The sequence below is a fragment of the Rhinatrema bivittatum genome, chromosome 5 (genome assembly GCF_901001135.1).
Source record: "Rhinatrema bivittatum chromosome 5, aRhiBiv1.1, whole genome shotgun sequence".
NCBI classification, from domain to species: Eukaryota; Metazoa; Chordata; class Amphibia; order Gymnophiona; family Rhinatrematidae; genus Rhinatrema; species Rhinatrema bivittatum.
Genome location: NC_042619.1, coordinates 64,331,403 through 64,351,770, shown reverse-complemented (window position 1 = coordinate 64,351,770; position 20,368 = coordinate 64,331,403). Strand labels below are relative to the sequence as shown.

Below are 20,368 nucleotides of genomic sequence, written 5' to 3'. Positions count from 1 at the left end.
CACTTAAGCATTGAGATACTTTAGATCTTTCAAACCTTCAAGCTACTGGCTTGAAATTTATAAATAAATATATTTTAGCACTTTCTTATCTTCTTTCAAGCTTATTAGAAAAACCTATAAAAAGTGTTACTGCCTAGATGCAAACTGTGTAAACCTTTTTTTTTGTAATTAGTATTTTTATTCACAGTAATTAAGCAGTAGTGATACATACACTTAAATAGTGAGAGATAGTACAAGAAACACAAATACTAAACAATCATGGATGAGTTGGAATACAAGGTGTGAATTCTATGCCTGTTTGAATAGCTAATGTGTAAACATTTCTAATGTAAAACAGCAGAACTTAACCATTAATAAAAAAAAACAAAACTAATCAATACAAAGCTGGGATCCTGTTTTCAACAGAACATATTACAATCATAAGAAAATTCTCTATGCAAGCTAAATTAATGTCACCTTGTTTGATATTTGAGAGACTGAATCTACCTAAGCATATTTCATCATCAGCTTCGTTAAGATATATGTAGTCTTTATAAAATAGATGTAAAGCTTGTAGGCTGTTAGTAGCGAAAAGGTTTAGGCATCTCTGGTCAAATTGTATGTTTCAACACATCTAAGTGAGCAGAAGCTGACACAGCCTCTATATGGTACAAAGTTAAACATCTTTTTGCCATTTTTAATGCAAAATTATCTGCTGATTTCAAAAGATTGAAACATAAGAGTGACTATGGCACATTCAAAATTTGTGCACCTTTTCAATCAGTCCTTTGCAACCTCTGCTGTGGCAGAAATGACAGCTGCCAAATGTTTCCTGTAGCCAGCTCAGAGTCATTGCTTTTGGAAATTTTTCCCACTCTTCCTCATAGAACTCTTCTAGGTCAGAAATGTTTTTAGGTCTCCTTGCGTGCACTGCCTGTTTGAGATCTCCCCACAGAGTTTCAATAATATTCAAGTCTGGCGACTGAAGGTCATTCCAAAACCTTCATCTTTCTTTCTTGTAAGTAGTTCATGGTTGATTTTAAGGAATATTTTGAATCGAAACATCCAATCTCTTTTCAGCTTCAGTTTCTTCACCGACTAAGATGACAGCTTCTAGGACAGTGTTTCCCAACTGTTCCCATGGATGAAGGTCAGGTGTGACAGTTCCAGTCTATTTTTAATTTCCCTTCTAGCCTGCAGGATGTCCTCCCACCAGCAGGGGGGGGGGGGTGGTCTATCGGAGAGCAGCACTTATCTGCAGCTGCTCCTTTCTCCTCTGCTGGCTTTTCTCTGTAAGGGAAACTGCATTTGGCCCTGGAGTCTTGGCAGATCCTTCCCAGAAGGAAGCTGACAGATAAAGTAGTAGCACCAGGTAAGTGTGTTTAGATTTCTGCTGGTTCCTGGATAGGAGGAGAGAAGGGACAGCTGAATGTACCCTGGGGTGTGGGGGAAAAAGGGAAAGGGAGGTTATGCCAGAGAGATGGAGGAGAGAGAAGGAAAGGGAAGGTGATTATACCAGAGGGGTGGGGAGAGGGAAGGTGATGGTGATGATGCCAGGGGGAGTGAAGGAAGAGGGAAGGGAAGGTGGAAGAGAAGGTGATTATAATGCTGGGTGTAGGCAAAGAGGGAAGGAAGCTTGTGGTGATGGTGCTGGAGGTGGGGAGGGGGGGAGAAGAGAAGATAGTTGTGGTGTGCCACTATGAAGTAAACTCTGAGCCAGGTGTGCCACGACACAAAAGATTGGGAAACACTATTCTAGGATATGTTAATATTTACTTGAATCCATTCTTTCCATCCACAATATTTCTTGTGCCACTGACCACCCAACAAACTCCAAAGTATAATAAATCCACACCCTTGCTCAACAGTTGCCAAGGTGTTTTTTCCTTCAAATAAGTCACCATTTTTTCTCCAAATGTATCTTGAGTGATTGTGGCTGAACATTGACTTTTGTTTCATCAGTCCAAAACAATTCGTTCCTAAAGGTTTCAGGTTTATCAAGGTTTTGTTTTCCAAGCTTTAGATGACTTTTGTGATTAGGTCCTAGAAAGGTTTCCTTTTGACAACTTTCCAATGCAGATCATTGTAAGTTAACAAAAAGGCCACTTTTTGTGAGTTGCCTTCAGAATAGCTAGGTGTACACTATGGTCAACTTTTCCAGCATCAGCTGATCTCTTCAGCAGCTTATTTACAATGATCTGTGGGTTCTGTTTTGTATATCTGACCAGATTTTGGGTAGTTCTGTCAGATTTTTCTTGGTCTTCCAGATCTTGCCTTTATTTCAATAGTTTCACATAACTTCTAATTCCTAACAATGTTTTTGACAGTTGAAATTGCTAGCTGGAAGCATTAGATATTATAGCCTTCTCCTGCTTTATAAGAGAGTAAACTACCTTCATTTTCAAATGTTCAGACAGCTACAACTTAGGGGAGTCCATAGTTGTTGAAAGTAGACAGAACAATTACAACTGAAAGGTTAGAAGAGAGAGTATTTGTTCAACCCTGAAATCATCTTCACCCAACTAAAAGGCCTAACCAGTCAACTTGCTGGTCCTTAACTTAGTAAAGATGTGTGTACAAATTTTTGCATATGCCATATTCAAACAAATTTGGAATTAATTGCACAATGTCATATTCAGCTTTGTTCCATGCAGAGGTTGTGTCAGCTTCTGTTCACTTAAATTCGTTGAAACATGGAATTTGACAAGAGGTGCTTAACTTTTGCTCACAACTATAAACGGCTTATAACTTTACATGCATTTTTATCTGTTTTTATTAAAAATAATTGCCCATTAAGACTCTGTGGTGTGAAATTCTTTTGCACTATACAATCATTTCCATGTTCTACAAATCCCAGTGACAGAAGATATTTTTTATATTGCCAAATATTTTTAAAAATGGATACTGACATTTTTTTAAATTCCAATTTACCAAAACTCCAAGTGTATTTTTCAACAATCTTAAATCCTTAACATACATATAAATTCCATTTAACAGTAAAGACCCTAATTTTAGTGTGCTTCACCTCGAGACTGCTGTGCTCATATTGCTCTCTCCAGGACCCCACTCATTTATCCCTGTAAGATAACAGCTCAATATTAAATAGTTGTAATCAATTGAAAGATAAAAGCAAATACATAGAGTAGAACAAACATATTTCCGGTATCTGATACTAGAAGTCAATACTTTTCCATATTCAGACATCGCATTGCACTTTGTATTGAAAATCACAAAATATATTTACATTAAGATCTAAATTAATAATGAATTGCATTTCTGAACGCAACAGTAAAACAAGCACTCATTCCAAACAGAGCTGGACCACACAGATTAAAGTCATGTTTAATGATGTATGAATTCAATTTATCAATATGAAAATGATGGCTAATGAATTCATAAATCCTTTTCACTACACTGCATTTCAAACCATTTGTTTTCTTTATTAAAAAGAAACCCAACTCATTTCAGTGCCAATAGCTTTATCTTCAGAAAGTGTGTCAACCGCCTCAACAGCTCATCAATCCTGACCCAGCATAATGCTGTACTAGAACTCACATGGTTGACCCTTAAATGATGGTTTTAAACAGATTTATATGGTCTGGATGGGGGAGAGCATGAAGGATGGGGATGCTGAAAGCACCAGCAGGAGGGAAAAATCAGCATTGTGAGGGGATTTACTTTTGTATATTATCCATCACGACAAAAGCAACTGAGAGAAAAAAAAAACACAAAACAATGAACCAATTTATAGACAAATACCACCAACCAGTCAGAGAAAGTAATATACAATTTTAAGAATCTGTATCAATTTTAAAATTTCTTTACAAGAGAGGCACGTCAGCCAACTCAAGTCAGCAAGGTTGAAATGGTCGGCCAGAGGCACATGACCCTAAAATCTAAAGTTTAGTCATATTTAAAAGAAAACCTTATTGATCTAATAAAAGATTTGGTGTGCATGCAGTGCTTGTTATAGCATTTCATCCTTTTTTTTTTTTTTTTTTTAAAGTAGCTAAGTTGGTGCTGCTTTGAAGGCAGCTTCCATAAAGTGTCCTTCTGCTAACTTACAACCCTGAAGAGAAGCAAATGTTTATCATGTGTGTGATGGGTAGATTACACTCCCTCCCATACTGTGAGCCAGATGAGGAGTATATAATTCAAACTGCCCCTTCCCCCCTCTCGCCCCAGAGAATGTTAAATGGAAGAAAGAGGACGACTGTCTTGATTTATACCAAAGCCCTTTGTTTGTCTTTAGAAGAGGTCAAGCCCTGAGCAAATAAAAGTGCTTCCATGGTGGCAGTACTTCTTCCCAGGAAGCCTGGTGTTTGAGTACTTGAGCAGACAGAACCACAGTGCAATCATTCTTCCTGAAAACCACTAGGCCCCTTTCAGGACCTGAAGTTCTGATTAAGCCTGTAATCAGTGGCCCAGCAGCCCATTCTAACTCCCCGTGACCGCTATATGCAGTTCTCCAGTATCTGAGGCTGCATGCTGTGCGGAAACTGCCAAAGTTAGACTTTACTGTTAGTTAAGTGAAACATTTTAAATATTACTATACAAAAAAAAAAAAAAAAAAAGACATTAAATGAGCTACTGAGGAATATATTTTTTCAAAAGTATTGTAAACCAAAACTTTCAGCACTAAAAATCATGACAACTTTTCAATAATTTTAAGTTTTTATACATTTATTTATTCAGTTCGACCAAATTCACCACTCTTGTACTATATAGATACAATTTCTCTTTACTATGTGATTACGGATACTGCATTGTGAGTTGTTAAACCAATCCCACCCTTTTACCTCACCACATTAATCTATATTGAAAGACTTCCTTTGAAAGATTTTTTTTTTTTTTGTTGTTCTCTCAAAAGCACCCACATTTTGTAATTCACGTGCCACTAAAAATGTTTTGGCTAGGAAGTTCATTATACTAGACAGGAGACAGTACCGGGAACTATAGTTGCACATGAAGATTTTCATGAAAGGAAAAACCATTTCTTGTATTCTTGCTCTTAAAACACTCGCATTTTTTCAAAAAGCAATCAAATTAATATGAAAAGTTTTTATGCAATATTGGCAAACAAGGTTTGCTTACATGTTCTGTTTGGCTAGTCACATCAGTTTCTTTTAATTATTGTTTCGAGAAGACAACATGCAGGGTGTCCAGCAGGCAATCGGGGCCTCTTGGTCTGTCACAGTCTCACCCTTCCCATCCATGCCCACCCACTAAGCCTACTGCAGGCACTCCAAAAACACTGCAGGCATGTTTGTCATTCATTTTCTCCTCCCCAACTATCCTTACAAGAAAGCCTAAACTGCAACTCCTCTGCTCAGCTATGAAAACTTGTTTATATGAGGATTAGAAAACATTCTGCAGTTGCAAAAGTTTTAAAGCAGAAACAGACTTCCACACCAAAGCAGTGCTGTCACATTACTCTAGTGCATGTTTCTGCCCCAAAGTTTCACCACTCACACATTCAGTTTAGACTCGAAAGTCAAGAAACATTTTATGTGCTTGGCTAAAGAGAGACAAAAAAGGATTTTACTATGTTAATTATAGGTTGTTTAGCTGGTTCATTGGAAGTATATATATTAGTTAACATAACAAAATTTACCAAAATCATATTCTGAACAGAAAATCTGAAGATTGGTCAATGTGATTTTAAAAACTTTTGTAAAACATCTCTGGATAATTCTTATGTTAACTCTAAAGGTATCAGCCTAATCACAAAAAGTTTTCTCCAAGACCAATATGACTACAAGTACACCAACAACAAAAAGTATGATTTATCTGGTAATTGTACAGCCAACCTGCCTGGGGTGAAACAGTCAAGATAAGACTCAAGGCACTATAAAACCTTAAGAAATTTGTTGCAAACAAAATATAAGCTCATAGGCTGAGTTTAAGATCAGAATAAAACTGAAGCATGCCATGTTCCTGAAAGATGCCTTCCTGATGGGTATCATCCATGGATAAACTTAATTTTATAGCATCTGCAAGTGACTGTTTACAAAAGATTCTTCGCCAGATGGCCCCTACCAGATTCTAAAAACAGTTCTTCTTGAAGTTCAGCACTTGGATTTCTATTTAAAGTCCTAAATAGGATTTCATTGTCACTACAGTACCAAAACAGTAGTGCTAGCATTAAAGGATAGTATACAAATGCAAATAGATGTGGGAATGGAGGCACTTTTGGTACAGCTGGAAATACCTGCAGCATTTGATACCATCAATCAGTTTCCTACTTGCAGCAGTAAAAGGTTACTGGCATTGAGGGGACTGTCCTGAGTGTTTTATTGGGGAAATGTGCTTTGGATTCTGCACACTTACTTGTGGTCTTCCACAGGGATCCGTTTTATCCATTCTTTTTAATAGATATTTAGCCCTTCTGGCCAAATTGTTTCAGGAACTTGGTATTTGTTGTTATATTTTTGCAGATGAAAATCAGTTTATGTTGGTAGAGATCACGCACAGGATATAACAAAGCTGAATTTATGTCTAGAAGTAATTGCAGGTTGGCTCCATGACTAAAGGCTTAAATTAAACCCTGAGAATTACGAAGCCCTGTGGCTTACTAGGCTGAATAAGCCTCATTTTTCCCCCCACTGGGTGCTGGGATTATTATAAACACCCAAAGATCTTGTAGCTAGTTTAAGGGTTAAATCAGATTCTCAACTAACAGTCCCCCGATTTCATCCCTAATGAAATCAGGGTATGTTTGTGTTTTTCTTCTTTACTTTGGACTGAGAAAATTGTTTTATTATGTTCTATAAATGGATCAGTGAATCTGTGTGGATGTAACACTTATGTAATGTTAATTTTAATATTATAATTTCATGATGTTTGTATCTCATTTTGGCATTTAATGTAAGAGGAGGGAAATCAAGTTGTAATAAATAAGTCAGTCTGGGGCCGATGTAATAAGACCTGTGGCAAAACAGGTGCTAGTTATGAGTGCGAGTTTTGATCAACGTGCATGGTTGAAGATGCCGCTTCCGCGGGATGTAAAAAACAAATTATGCAAATGATTTGTGCACAGAAATCTGCGTACCTAAGAGCAGTAAGGACCTATGTAATAAGCAGCCACATCCGTGCTCAAAACCCACACCGATAATCTGCGCATAAAAGTGAGCAAGCGGGTCTCCCTATTAAATGACAGTATGACCCTGGAAAGTATTTTTAATATTTCAAATAACTGTGCTGCAGAAACATGGCAAATATTTTCATGGATGCTAATTTTCGCTGGCATAGCAGCAAGATATTTGCTCAGTTGGGCACCAATCTGGATGCTTGGGTGCAGACATAAGCACTCAGCCGGGAGCGAATATGGACGCTCAGGTGCCCAGGAAAGCGCCTAGCTAATCTTGCCACTCAGGTGCTGAGCTAGACACTTAGTTGGTCACGAATCTATACGATCGGGCACCCAGAAAAGTGCCTAGCTAAGCTGGTCACTCGGACGACGAGACAGGTGCTCAGCTAGGTGGTTTTTGGGATGCTCGAATGCCAGCATAGGCCCCCTGAGTTGATGCAGACACTTTACTGCTACGGTCAGGGTAAGAGTTAAAAACCCACACTAGCATTAGTGTGGCTGGCTCCCTGCATTGCCTATGATTAGCTAATTGCTTCCTTTGCATGCCGCTAGCATGCATTCACGCAGGAAAAACCACGGGTCTGTAAGCGCGTTCGTACATGCATTTTTCCCATGCACAAAACCCTTATTGCATTCCCGTATACAGCTTAGCGCGGGAAAACAGGTGTACAAATGCACGTACATCCACACACAAACCCGCGGCAGCTTAAGCACACATTACATTGCCCCCTCTGTCTTTAAACAATTCAGAATCAAATACAAGTTAAGAAGGTTCAACTAGGTTCAATGTTTCCAGTTAGCAGGGCTGAGGAAGATATTTATGGATGATGGCCAGAGTTCAAAATAGGAATGTGTGTGTCAGTGGTAGCACTTCTATCCATCTCACTTCAAAACTAGCAAGAGGAAGAGGAGCAGCAGCTCCGGCTGAGGAGATAACTTCTGGGATTCCTTCCTCCAGGCCTCTCTCAAGCTAAAAGAATCAGTGAATTCCAGCAGCAGCATGGAAAGAGTACGACAGTTGTGTTCTCTGTACTTGTGGCTGCTCCTGCTTCATCTGCACTGCCAGACCCTCTTTCACCCCGTGTTCCTGGTTCCTGCTCTTCCTTCCCTGCACATGCTTCCTGTTAGAAACAGGGCAATAAACAGATGTGGGAGAGACAGTGGAAGCATGAAGGTGTACAGAAAAGGATATAGGAATAAGAAGTTAGACATCAGGGAAAGAACTGAATAGGTAAGGAAGGGAAGAGAGGCACAGAAGAAAGAAGGTGAAGAGAAAGAGCAAACAATGGCTGAGGGCTGGAAGGGTGATCATCAGGGAGGAAGCCAAGCCAATAAACTAACACAAAGTACTCCATTTTGTCTTTTTCATCACCTTGGCAGGTGTATTCGAAGGAGATGATGGCAGATAGGCAACAGCATAGAGCCTACCAAATCCCTCCCCCGACTCAAAGATGCAGCAACAGCATGCATTTTGTCTGGAAAGCTTAATTTGGCGTGCGATCGGTCATGAAATTTCGTGCCCCTGGATCAGTAGAGAACGTGGTTAACCTGACGCTCCAAACCGAAAGCCAGTAGCAAAGACTGCGAGCATCTAGCTCACTGACTCAAATGACTTGCATTTCAGAAGTCCATACCTCCACAGACAATCACCACTGAAAACAGATTCATTAAGGAAGTTATAAAGCAGCTCACAAAGAAAACAGACATTGTTAACAAACTACTTGGAAGAATTATTTCCTGCAGAAAAAGCTTCCTACCAGACAGCTGAGGCACAACAGTTTCCATACTAGAGTGAGGATATGGGCATTACTGCACAATTCAATGCATTAGCTAAAACTTCTGAACTGAAAGAATGAAAACAAAATCATGCTGGAAAGAATTTAAAAAAAAAACCCAAAACAAAAACCCTACACCTGTCTCCCAAAAAGTATTTAAACAATTTTTTTTAAAAACCCACCCAGCAAGTACATAAGATATGCCATGTAGCAGTACATCAGCTCTCTTAACTCAAAGCTACTTGATTCATTTACTTTAAGCAGCTCCCTTGGAAATCTCCTGCACCACTGAGCCACAGATGACAACACTGCCAAGGGTGCAAAGGAATTGCTTAAAGAAATGTTTTAAAGAATACTCATTAAAAACAGAGAGTGAACATTAAAACTATAGTCCATGTAGCAGAGTGTAAATACTGCACAGAGATACCAGTTTCTTTTCAGATAAATATTCATCTTATTTCTAGAGGAAATTCTGTGCAATGATGGTTATCTCTATTTTAAATCCAATCTTTCTTGACTTGCTGGATACTTTTAGTCTCTAACACAAAGGATGTGTTAATAGCTCCCATTAGGCTCTTTCCTACTATCAAACGGGCTGATACAGTAAGGACGCGTAAGAAAAAGTGCGGCAGTGCCGGGCGCCCTCTCGTTTGACGCGCGCACATTTTGGTTCACAAGCCGCTCGATTCAGTATTCAAATTAGACACAAATCCAAGCGGTGGTAAACGAGCGTCGAAAGCGCATCAATGAAGCAGTAGGCGTTCGCAGTCCATTTTACTGTATAGAGAGGTATACAGCACCATACAGTATGCAGGGTGCGCTGTTCCATCAGGTAGGTGGATTGTTCTTTTCTACATGATCGGAGGCCCCGCTGCCTTGAGCGCTGTTCATGGGCGTCCAAGGTCGGGGCTTTCGTGCATGGACCTTCCCGCCTGTATCCGGGCGTCCATGATCGGAGGGCATAGCGCCAGAGCCAATATATGCATGTTGTCCATGGCGCTGTCCGGTACGAAGCTGACTGAACACCACACTAACGCCAGGGTCAGGGTAGGCGGTAAATATGCAGGTTAAAGACGTGGTAAATAAGCGGGTTAAAATGGCGATAATTTGGGCGCACGTTACTGTATCTGAGGGAATAGCTAATCCGATCAACACATATACATGTGGAGGGCGGAAAGGGATACGCATCTTTCTGCAAGCAATAAGGACGCGTAAAAGCAGATACTGAATCGCGAGTCCGCCTTACGCGCTCAAAACACGCGTCCAAAGCGGGTTAAAAAACGGGCAACCGCGGCCGCGCTTTACTGTATTGGCCTGAAAGTGGCCAAAAGGGAATGGTCCAAAACACTGCAGTTTGTGTCTGTAAACCTCAATCATGCAACATCGTACTACATTCTATTTATGCTATCTCCAAAGTGCTCAAAAAAAAATAGAAAAACCGTTGAAGTGAAAAACATATGGACAAGCATACACATGTCTACCGCAAGTAACACTTAAAGACCTCAAAACAGGCACCAGACTGTACCATGTTATTTCTCAGTGCCTTATGTCCTGGTAAGATTGCGATTTGATATTTATAATAGTCTTTAATAGTTTAGAACACTCACAAGTGTTTGTTTTTTTAATAAATACAAATAAAAAATAGTGCAAAAAAGGTGAAACACAAGAACTGGTACTTCTCTCTGGTTGTAAGGATGTAAGATCACTATGACAGGCTTCAATGACAATCATTCCTTGGTTCTATGCTTATTCAGAAGTGAGTTATGAGTTCTTCTGTGAGGCAACTCTCGTGTGTCTCCAAAGTTCAGCAGGTAATAAATACAGCAAGTTCTCACCGTAAATGGTGTTTTCTGTAGATAGCAAGATGAATTAAGTCATGACGTGGGTGACATCCAGCAGCACCGAATGGACTCATTACTCCTAACAGGTCGATACAGTTATGCCGCGTTAGAAAGAGTGCGGCAGTGCCAGGCGCACCCTCGTTCCCCGCACGCACAGTTCTCTTCACCTACCGCTCGATACTCTCTTCAAATTGCATGCCGCGTCTGCGAAGCGTTAGGCGAAGGTTAGGCCCGCGCAACCCATTTTACTGTATAGAGCGCCTATACAGTATCCTGGGTGCGCGGGCCTAACTCTTCACGGCCACACTGGTATCTGTCATTTCAAATGACATTTGAAATGACAGGTACCAGGAAGTGGACAGTTATGTTCTCCGATGCTCGGCAAACTTTCCCCCAGCCCCCGCTCACCTGCCCTGGCCGCGTCCGGTCTCCGGTGCAGCCCCAGTCCTGTCCCCTCCTCCCGAAGCAAAAAAAAAAAAAAAACCCGAAAAAAAAGTAGCAAGAGAGCGAGGGGAGAGACTGGCAATCCTACGCTCGGGCCTGCCAAATCCTTGTTCTCTCCTCCCGAAGCAGGGCGCGAAAATCAGCCTTGCTCCGGGAGGAGGGGGGCAGTTTAAAGCAATGAAGCGACTTACTTTTGCAGCCCCCCTCCCTCCGGACATTGGCGACGACCGCGGCTCCAGCCTCCAGCTGTCAGACAGACGCATCGCACGTGGGAAAGTGGCCCCTATGCGTGCAATTGGCTGCTCAAGACGTGATGTCACGACGTTTGGCGTCATGGCATGTGACGTCACGTCTTGAGCAGCCAATTGCACGCATAGGGGCCGCTTTCGCACGTGCGATGCGTCTGTCTGACAGCTGGAGGCAGGAGCCGCTGTAGTCGCCGATGTCCAGAGGGGGGGGGGCTGCAAAAGTAAGTCGCTTCGTCGCTTTAAACTGCCCCCCCTCCTCCCGGAGCAAGGCTGATTTTCACGCCCTGCTTCGGGAGGAGAGAACAAGGGACTGGCAGGCCCGAGCGTAGGATTGCCCGTCTCTCCCCTAGCTCTCTTGCTACTTTTTTTTTGGGTTTTTTTTTTTTTTGCTTCGGGAGGAGGGGACAGGACTGGGGCTGCACCGGAGACCGGACGCGGCCAGGGCAGGTGAGCGGGGGCTGGGAGAAAGTTTGCCGTCTACCCTTACCCCTGCCTCTAACGCTGGGGTAAGGGTAGGCGGTAAGTTAGCAGGGTAAACGCGCAGCAAAACGGCAGGGTAAAAAAGCGATAGTCGGGGCGCGCGTTACTGTATGGGAGGGAATAGCTAATTCGCTCGTTTACATTTAATATACATGCCGCGGGCGGAAGGGGTTACCCGGGGATTTTAAGAGGCGGTAGGGATGAGTTAAAGGGGATAGTGTATCGCGGGAAGGGCTAACGCGGCCGGAAAGTGAGTAGAAGGCGAGTTAGGAGCAGGGTAACCGCGGCCGCACTTTACTGTATCGATCTGTAAGAGAGCTTTTAGGCCAATGAAGCACGTGTGGTAGCTCCCATCCCAGCATTGCCTTGTGAGCCTCCTCAGTATCAAAATTAATCCCAGCTCAATAGTCAACTTTCCAAGGAGGTGGGGGCAGGTATTTAGTATGGTTAATTCATCCTATCTATGGAAACACTGTTTATGGTAAGCAAAGAGCAGGCTGAATTTATGTCATGTCATGTGGGGAGTTCCAAGCTGAGGGCTGCAGCAGAATGTTTACCAACTAAGCAACAAAAATAAGAGAGCATGAAACAATTAAAGTAGTCCTTACTAGATGTAGTGCAAACAAATAATCTTTATTACAATGGTGAAACTCCATAACTTTAGCATAAAACAAGGTCCATTAAAACAGAGTAATGTCCCCAATTAAGCAACCCAGACACCACAGTGGAGAGTAGATTACTGCAAGAACAGGTTACACAAAACTGCCTGTCCGAATTTATGGTCCGTCCTTGAGAAATTGTAGCGACAGCAATGGGACAAAAGGTGTGAACAGACTATAAAGTTGCAGCTTTGCAAATGCTCGAGAGGCACTTCTTGTAGATGAGTGATTGACGAGGCCATAGCTCTGATTTGCAAGCCTACTGAAGTATAGCAATACTGGATACATTCCACTATCCAATTGGATAATGAATGTTTGGTGACTGCCATGCCAGGTCTGTTAGGATCATACGATAGAAAGAGCTGTGAAGCTTGATGTGGCAAAGTTTTTCTCTTGTAGTAGGCCAAAGCTTTTTTGCAATCTAAGATATGAAGGGTCATATCTCCTTCATGTGCATGTGGTCACAGAAAGAAGATAGATAATGACAGGATTGATCGATATGGAAAGCTGAAAACTTTCATAAAGTTTGGGTGAGTGCAGAGCACACTACTGTGGAAGAATTAGATGTGTGGTGGATAATGGGCAAGGGCTAGGTGTTAGCTGACTCTCCTAGCTGAGATCACTGTTACAAGGAAAACTACTTTCAACATCAGAAACTTAAGAGAAACCATCTCTAAAGGTTCAAAAATCTGCTTCATCAATTGAGAAAGAACAATATTCAAGTCCAATGGGACTGAATGATTTTGCACTGGAAGCTTCATATGCCATAAACCTTATAAATCTTGAAGGCAGTAGATGAGCATAAATGGGTTAATTTTCTACCATAACATAAGCTGCTATAGTCCGAAATGTACTTTGATAGAGGATGTAGCAAGGCCAGAGTCAGAAAGGAAGAGTAAGTAGGTTAGCAAATGCTTGGGTTTGTAAGAAAATAGATCCAAGGCATTCATTCCAATGACAACATTCAGAATTTTTCCCATTTAAAAGGCATATTTCCTAGTTGGGGTTTCCGAGCCAAAACACAATATTTTCAATGTCTATGGGCAAAGAGACCCGCAATTACTAAGCATTCAACATCCAAGCCATCAGGTAGAGGGATGGAAGATTAGGAGGACAGAGCATTCCATCATCTGGAGTAACCAAGGCAGGGTCTGTTCCCAGATGTATTGAAGGACTGCTAGATAAGTGTGTGCGCCACCCCAGAGCAACGCGGATCAAGCAAGTGCAGCCTTGAAGTAGCTTTTGTACTGTCCTGGCAATCAGTATTATTGGTGGAAAACCGTACATCAGGCAGAAGAGAGTCCTGAGCTAACCTGAGCATGCTGGGCAGACGATCAAAATTTATCGAGTTTTCTGTTCTGCTCCTACATGGTCGACCAGTATCAGACCCCATAAGCCGAATAGTTTGTTGGTTGCTGATTGTTGCAGAGGACTCAATCTGCAAGTGTACTGGAAATTCCTGGAAGATAGGTAGCCTGAAAAACAGCTTGATTACCCACTGTCAAAATATAACACTTCCTGCCAGAGGAAGCCCCCCTGTTTAACATAGAACATTGCAACTTTGTCTGTTTGAATCAAGATAATGTTCATACTTCGAGGAAGACTATCAGAGCATATCAAATGGTTCTTAGCTTCAGCAAATTGATCTAAGACACTTGATAGAAACTTGATAGACTAAGTGTCCTAGGTTTGAAAGGATCCTATGTGGGCACCCCATCCTTTCGTGGATGTGTCAGTCACTAGGGTTACTTGATAGGGGAGAGCACAAAGTGGAGCTCTTTCCTGAAGTACATGGGGGTTTGACCACCAGCCCAATTCCCATTTCATGGGCTCTGAAACCTGTACTATCATTAGCAGTGGTTGAGTTAGCTGGTCTCATTGACTATGCAGACCCTACTGCAGGCAATGAATGTAAATGTGGGTTAGAAGGACCATATGAATGGCCACAATTACATGACCTAAGACAGCAAAAATCTGTCAGGCTGTCGTGCACAGAGCAGCAAGCAGCTTGAAAATAGCTGATCTCACGATGCACATATGACCGGATATTAAAAATACCCTTTTTTTTTTTAGTGAATCTATTTATTTATTTAAGGATTTATATACCGGAGGTTCCTGTATAATATACATATCACCCCGGTTTACAATGATCCATGCTCCAATTAATTTTATTCTCCAAGTCAGCATTAGATTCAGCTTCTCAAAGTTCACTAGAAACCCCAAATCCTGAAGATGGATTGCTTCATGCAGGGAGAACAATACTTCAAGATGTTGCTGTGACTAGCTGGTTATCCAGATATGGGAAAACCTGAATCCCGACAACACAGGTGTGCCTCTACCACTGCAAGGCATTTGGTGAAGACTCTTGAAGCTGCTAACAGGTCACATGGAAATACTTTGTATTGATAATGGGAAGAAGCCACTTAGAAATAAAAGTAGTGCCAGTGAGAAGAACAGATGGGTATAGGACCATACACATTTTTTCAGATTGAGAGCGGATATCCATTCTCCTTTCTGGATATTGGGAGAATCATGCTTAGTCAATTCATTTTAAAATTCTCAGTGAAGAGGTTTGTTTAGGAATCTCAAACGTAAGAATGAGCCTCAATTAGGGTTGCCAATTTTTGCACAGAAGCCTGGACACTTGAGTACTCTGGGGGGAGGGGGAGGAATCATAAGGTGGTGTGTTTGTTCCCCCTCATTTGCATACATTTCAGATCATCCACCTGCAGCCCACCGGCACCTTCCTCATCTTCAGCCATGAGCAGGAAGGGCTCCACTCACGGCCCACTGGGGCCTCCCTTCCACTTCATGGCATTCTACTTGCGGAGCACCCAGGGCTTCCTTCAGCCGCGAATGGGATGGGCTCCATTCGTGGTGCGCTCAGTGCCTCCCTCATCTTCAGCCGCAAACGGGTTAGGCCTGCTCATTCTTCAGCTGTGAATTGCTTCACCCTTTGCGCGACCGGATTTTACAGTGTCCGGTTACAGTTTGTAACCGGACACTATACAACAGGCTGTAAAACCGGGCTGTCCGGTCCAAAATCAAGCAGTTGGTCACCCTGGCCTCAATCTACCTGATTTCTTGGGAAGGAGGAAACATCGGGAGTAGAAGCAGTGTCCATGTTGGAATGCCAGGACTAGCCTGTTGCTAAAGGAGTGAGTGCACCTCCAGATGAAGCTGCATCAGGCAAGACAGATCTGGATTGAGTATCCGACTATGTAGAAGAAATGGTAACAGAAAAATGCAAACATTACCCATTCTTTGCAATATTGAGGTCCTAAGTTATGACACCAGGAATCCAAGAAAGCCTGGATTCTGGCACCCCCCCCCCCCCCCCCCCACCAAATGGAGGACTGTTGCACATTCGGAATGTTTTAGGTCGTCAGCACTCCCTTTGTCAAAGCCTGGCCAAAAGGGGTTGCTGTCATTGAACTAGAAGGAGCAGGAGGCGGTACTGTTGAAAAGGATAGAATGGGCATTTCTGAATGTACGGTTTCTTGTAAGAAAAGGAATACCTCGAAGAGGGAGATTGCTCAAGAGCCATCAAGAGGGATGAACTACTACATTCTATTCTTATTTGAGTAACTATTTCTTTGAGCTTTTCGTCAAAAAGGTTGTTCCCTAGAATAGGGAGGTCTGCCAACTTGTTATGTACATTGTCTTGGATGCTACTGGCCCTAAGCCATGCCATAGATCAAGCACTGATAGAAGATGCTGAGGTACATGAGACAGAATTGAATTCATAGACAAAACAAAGATGTTATATGCATTCCTCCGTATCCAAGAGTTATTGAGGGTAATGTGTCAGCTGCAGGTTTTAGAAAAACTTTTAGTTTCTGAATGCCGTCATGTAGATATTGCACCATATAAAACTGGTGAATAGAGATATGAGCAAGAAGCATGGAGCTCTGAAATACTCTAAAATTGGGCAGAAGTCTGTAGCCTTGCCTGGAGGCGAATGCCTTCTTGTCTTTTTGGCCTTTTCCAGAGCAGACTTGGTGGACCAGTGAGGAAGCTGGATGAGTGAACTCTATTCTTGGGATCTAGTTTTCTGGCCATAGAAGTGCCAGAAATAGGAATTTCCCCACTTTCTCCTATGCAACAAGTTCAGAATGTCATTGACCGGAAGAGCCACTGGCTCTGATAGTATTCCCAGGATTTGGAGGATATTTAAGACTTTGGGAAGAACTGGGAGTCAATGTGTGCAAAGATTAAGACCCCCAAACCATTTTTCCACAAATTCTGAGTAGATAAGATCCTCTGGAGGCAATGTATGGTGAGAAGGAATACCTGTAGAACTTTCATCTGAACCCAATAGGGAAGGTTCCCTAATCCAGGACCCTGACTAAGACAAGCCAGGATGGGGTGGGGTTTCTTCCAGTTGCCCCAGAGGAGAAATGCCCTAGACTATCACCTCTGAACAAGGTGACTCCGCTACAAATTGAGTGGAATGATGAAGAACCTTGTAGCAAAAGTTGCGATGATGTATTCACACCAATAGGCAAAACTGGGACTCCGGATGAGATATCGCTGTAATGAGGGTGGAGAGGAAAGGCTGGATAGTTCCTTCCATCTCCCTAATCAAGAGGTAAAGAAATTTCTCAGCATATCTGCAATCTGGTCAAGTGACTGACGTGTCCTCTGATCTGGTGCAGGAGGTGGAACACTCTCTTCCGAGATAAGAATGGGTTCCTACTGTAGATGAGCGATACTGCTGAATAGACTGGATACAATGCCTCCAGAATGAAGCCCGCCACCAGCAATCATGAAGGAGTGAGGGCTATTGTAACTGGAGGAGGGAGAGGTGGTAAATCCCTTTCTGCATTAAGACAACGCAGAATGATGACTCTGGTCTGAGGCTCAATGCATCGATTGTAGCAGTAAAAAAGCCTGGTGCTTCGATGGATTCAAACGCCTGGGAGCTGTCACGGATTGTTTCTTCAAATGCTGAGGGGCCTCGCTTGAGCTGCAAAGCCAGCACAGAGCTAGGATATTTTATTGATCAGAATGGCTTGTCTGGAAGGATCCCCATGCGTTCTTGATCATGTGCTGCACCATGAACATGGTGGGTCAATGCATCAGGATAAATCGATGGCACATGGGTCCCATGTGGCAAGCTCACTGATGCATCATGCACGTGATGGACTGTGTGCTGTTGGTGCAAATGCTTGCTGCGTCAATGCGCTGCACTTCGACGAGTTATGTTTCTTCAACACAGACTCAGACAACCCCCAGAGACTGATGTTGCTTGCCCTTTTGACACAGAGATAAAATATTTAGGGTGAAGGCCACATGGGGGCAATTTCTCCTTGCTATTAGGCCAGGAACAGTGCTGGATCTTCACCCTAAATTTATCCCCTGCTGGTCTCAACTCTGAGACTGAGTGGACTTCATATCTATATCATCTTTCTAGTCTCTCCTTCTCTGTAATACTAGTCATGTGTTTTGATTAGATGCTTGCTTCTTATAATTGGCTGTCATGACCATGTGACCTTTTGGCATAGAATTACTCTTTAAAAATGTTCCCCTTCCCTTATCTATTCAGATGCCCTCTTTGATGTTACTGTGGATCTTATCTAGGTAAGCTGTCTGCTATTTTTGTAACAATGTTTGTGTCTTATTTTTGCCCACTTTTATTGATATTACACCCAGTTTCTTTGCTAGTTGGTTGCCCTCCCATTGATAAAGCTTTTTACAGTAAGGGACTGGGAGAGAATTTTCCTAAGACACAGGGCAATCCTACATTGAACTCTGACTATGTTTTTGGAATAAAGCAGTTTGCTTCAGAGATATCATTGTGTGAACAGTGGCTATTTACTCACACCCTTCCTTGTGTTTTATCAGAGAAAGTATCAATGCAAGAGCTCTAAGGTTTACTTAAACACAATACAGGAGGAGTGGAGACAAAGGAAACTTCAAGAACTGTCAGAACAAAACCAGAAAGTTAAGAAAGACAGCATCATAATTTTATTTCTTCTAACTACTTCAGTGTGAGGGTCCTGGACAGTAATGTTACATATAAGCTAAACTGACATCTTAAGTAAACATTTTGCATTAACACTGTAAAACAAGTATGCAGAGTGGGGGAAGAGAACATGACTCTGCACAGCTATGGAAGGCTCTGTAATTTTCAAATTCAAACAAGTTTCTGGTATATAGTTCCACTACACTTAAGAAAGCTATTCTATATCTGAAAGCTAGACACTTCCATTTTCTTTGCCACAAGATAAAATACAACAAATGAAAAATTAAACATTGATATGATATTTTGAATGTACTCTGCTATACTAGTGTCTTTATGTAAACTGCTTTGGTGCTCCTTTTTGGGAGAGGAAGACTGTATGTAAGCCTATAGAACAATAAGTCCTTAGCATGCATACTAGCTAATATTAAAAGAAATCGGAGGTAAATAACTATATGTCTCAATCTTATATACTGTAGATTCATGCCTAGAGTAAGCATGTCACTGAAACTGTTAAAGGAAAAAGTTCTGGGCTCTGAAAAGTACTTAAACATTTTTCAGTCTACTTGAGTTATTAGAATCCTAAAATTATGTTGTGCTTTCATCAAGCTGGTGTGCTCCTTCTGAAGACAATAGTAAAGAACCTATTGAGAATAAAAATAATCGTGGAGTACTGTTTTAAATGGGTTTGTTTTGTACCTATCATGTGACCCATAAGAGAGCATGTTTGATACAAATCTCAAATCTCTCAAATGTACTGCCAAGCGTTCTCCTTAATACTTGGAAAGAACACCTCCTTCTGGCATTCCCAGAGTGTAAAATGTACAATAGACACAGGCAACATATTGCCTGTAAGTTCTTTTTAATCAGGTCAGTGGTGCTCAATACAAATAGAAAATATGGCAGAGAGAGAGAAATTGTCTTAAGTCTCTAATTGCATCTTTTGGTACTCGAGGATCTTCTCTCCCCATACATTGTACAAAATAGTCGTTTGGTATTGACACCTTTATTAGTAATGGTATTCTTGTGTTCTTCTCCTTTACTATTATGTCTACTTTTCTAGCATCAGTTGGGATGGAAAGAGCCTTCTGAGCCCCCTAAAGACATAGCATTACCCAAGGAAAGCAGAAAGCAAACAGCCCATTAAGCTGTTTAAAACCTCCCCAGGTCAGCATGTGACCCAGCAGGGAGAGGTTCAAAAAAGTACAGCCTTTATTTTTCTTCCTAACAACCTGGTTTATTTCTACTCCTTTCCCTTTCAAGAGCCATCGTTCACAGCTAGCGGCCCTTTCAATCATTTACTTTGGATGTCTGCTGGAGAACAAACCCTCTCGCTCATGCAGATGAGTTTGCCAGACTTGTGTGTGGGTTCCCGTCTCAGGCGCTTATTGTTCTCCATGAAACCTGAGCCTTTGAAAGGGATAGCAGGATACAAGGGAAGGATTTAAAAAAAAAAATAAAATAAAATAAAATTGTAAAGCTCAAGGAAAAACATTTTCTGGAGTAATGAAACTAGCAAACTTTTGCAGACCAAATGCTTCACACAAAATATTTTATTTTATACTTGTGTGAAACTAGAATGTTTAGCATGGTTTAACTTGTTTTCAAGGCAATTGAATTCTGAATAGTTAAGCAAGATTCACTGATGGTCAATAGCTTAAGTTTGAATCCTTGACAAGTACTACTGCTCACAAAATTTCAACCTTGTTCTAATTTAACTTTTATTTTTGTTACGTATTAACATAAGACCGCGATATTGCTAACAAAGAAAATTTACTTATTAAATGATCAAAAATTATATTAGCAAAGGTTCACTGAAAAAATACAACAGCTAAAAAATTATTCTATATGTACTACTCAGGTCTTTCAGTAAAAAAAAATGTTTTT

The 20,368-nt window shown here is 41.6% G+C and overlaps 1 protein-coding gene across 7 annotated transcripts in view; it reads right to left on the bottom strand.

Moving 5' to 3' along the window:
- YAP1 (Yes associated protein 1) overlaps window positions 1-20,368 on the bottom strand; it is a 312,565-nt gene that overhangs the window by 230,023 nt on the left and 62,174 nt on the right. The gene's annotated exons all lie outside the window — the stretch shown is intronic.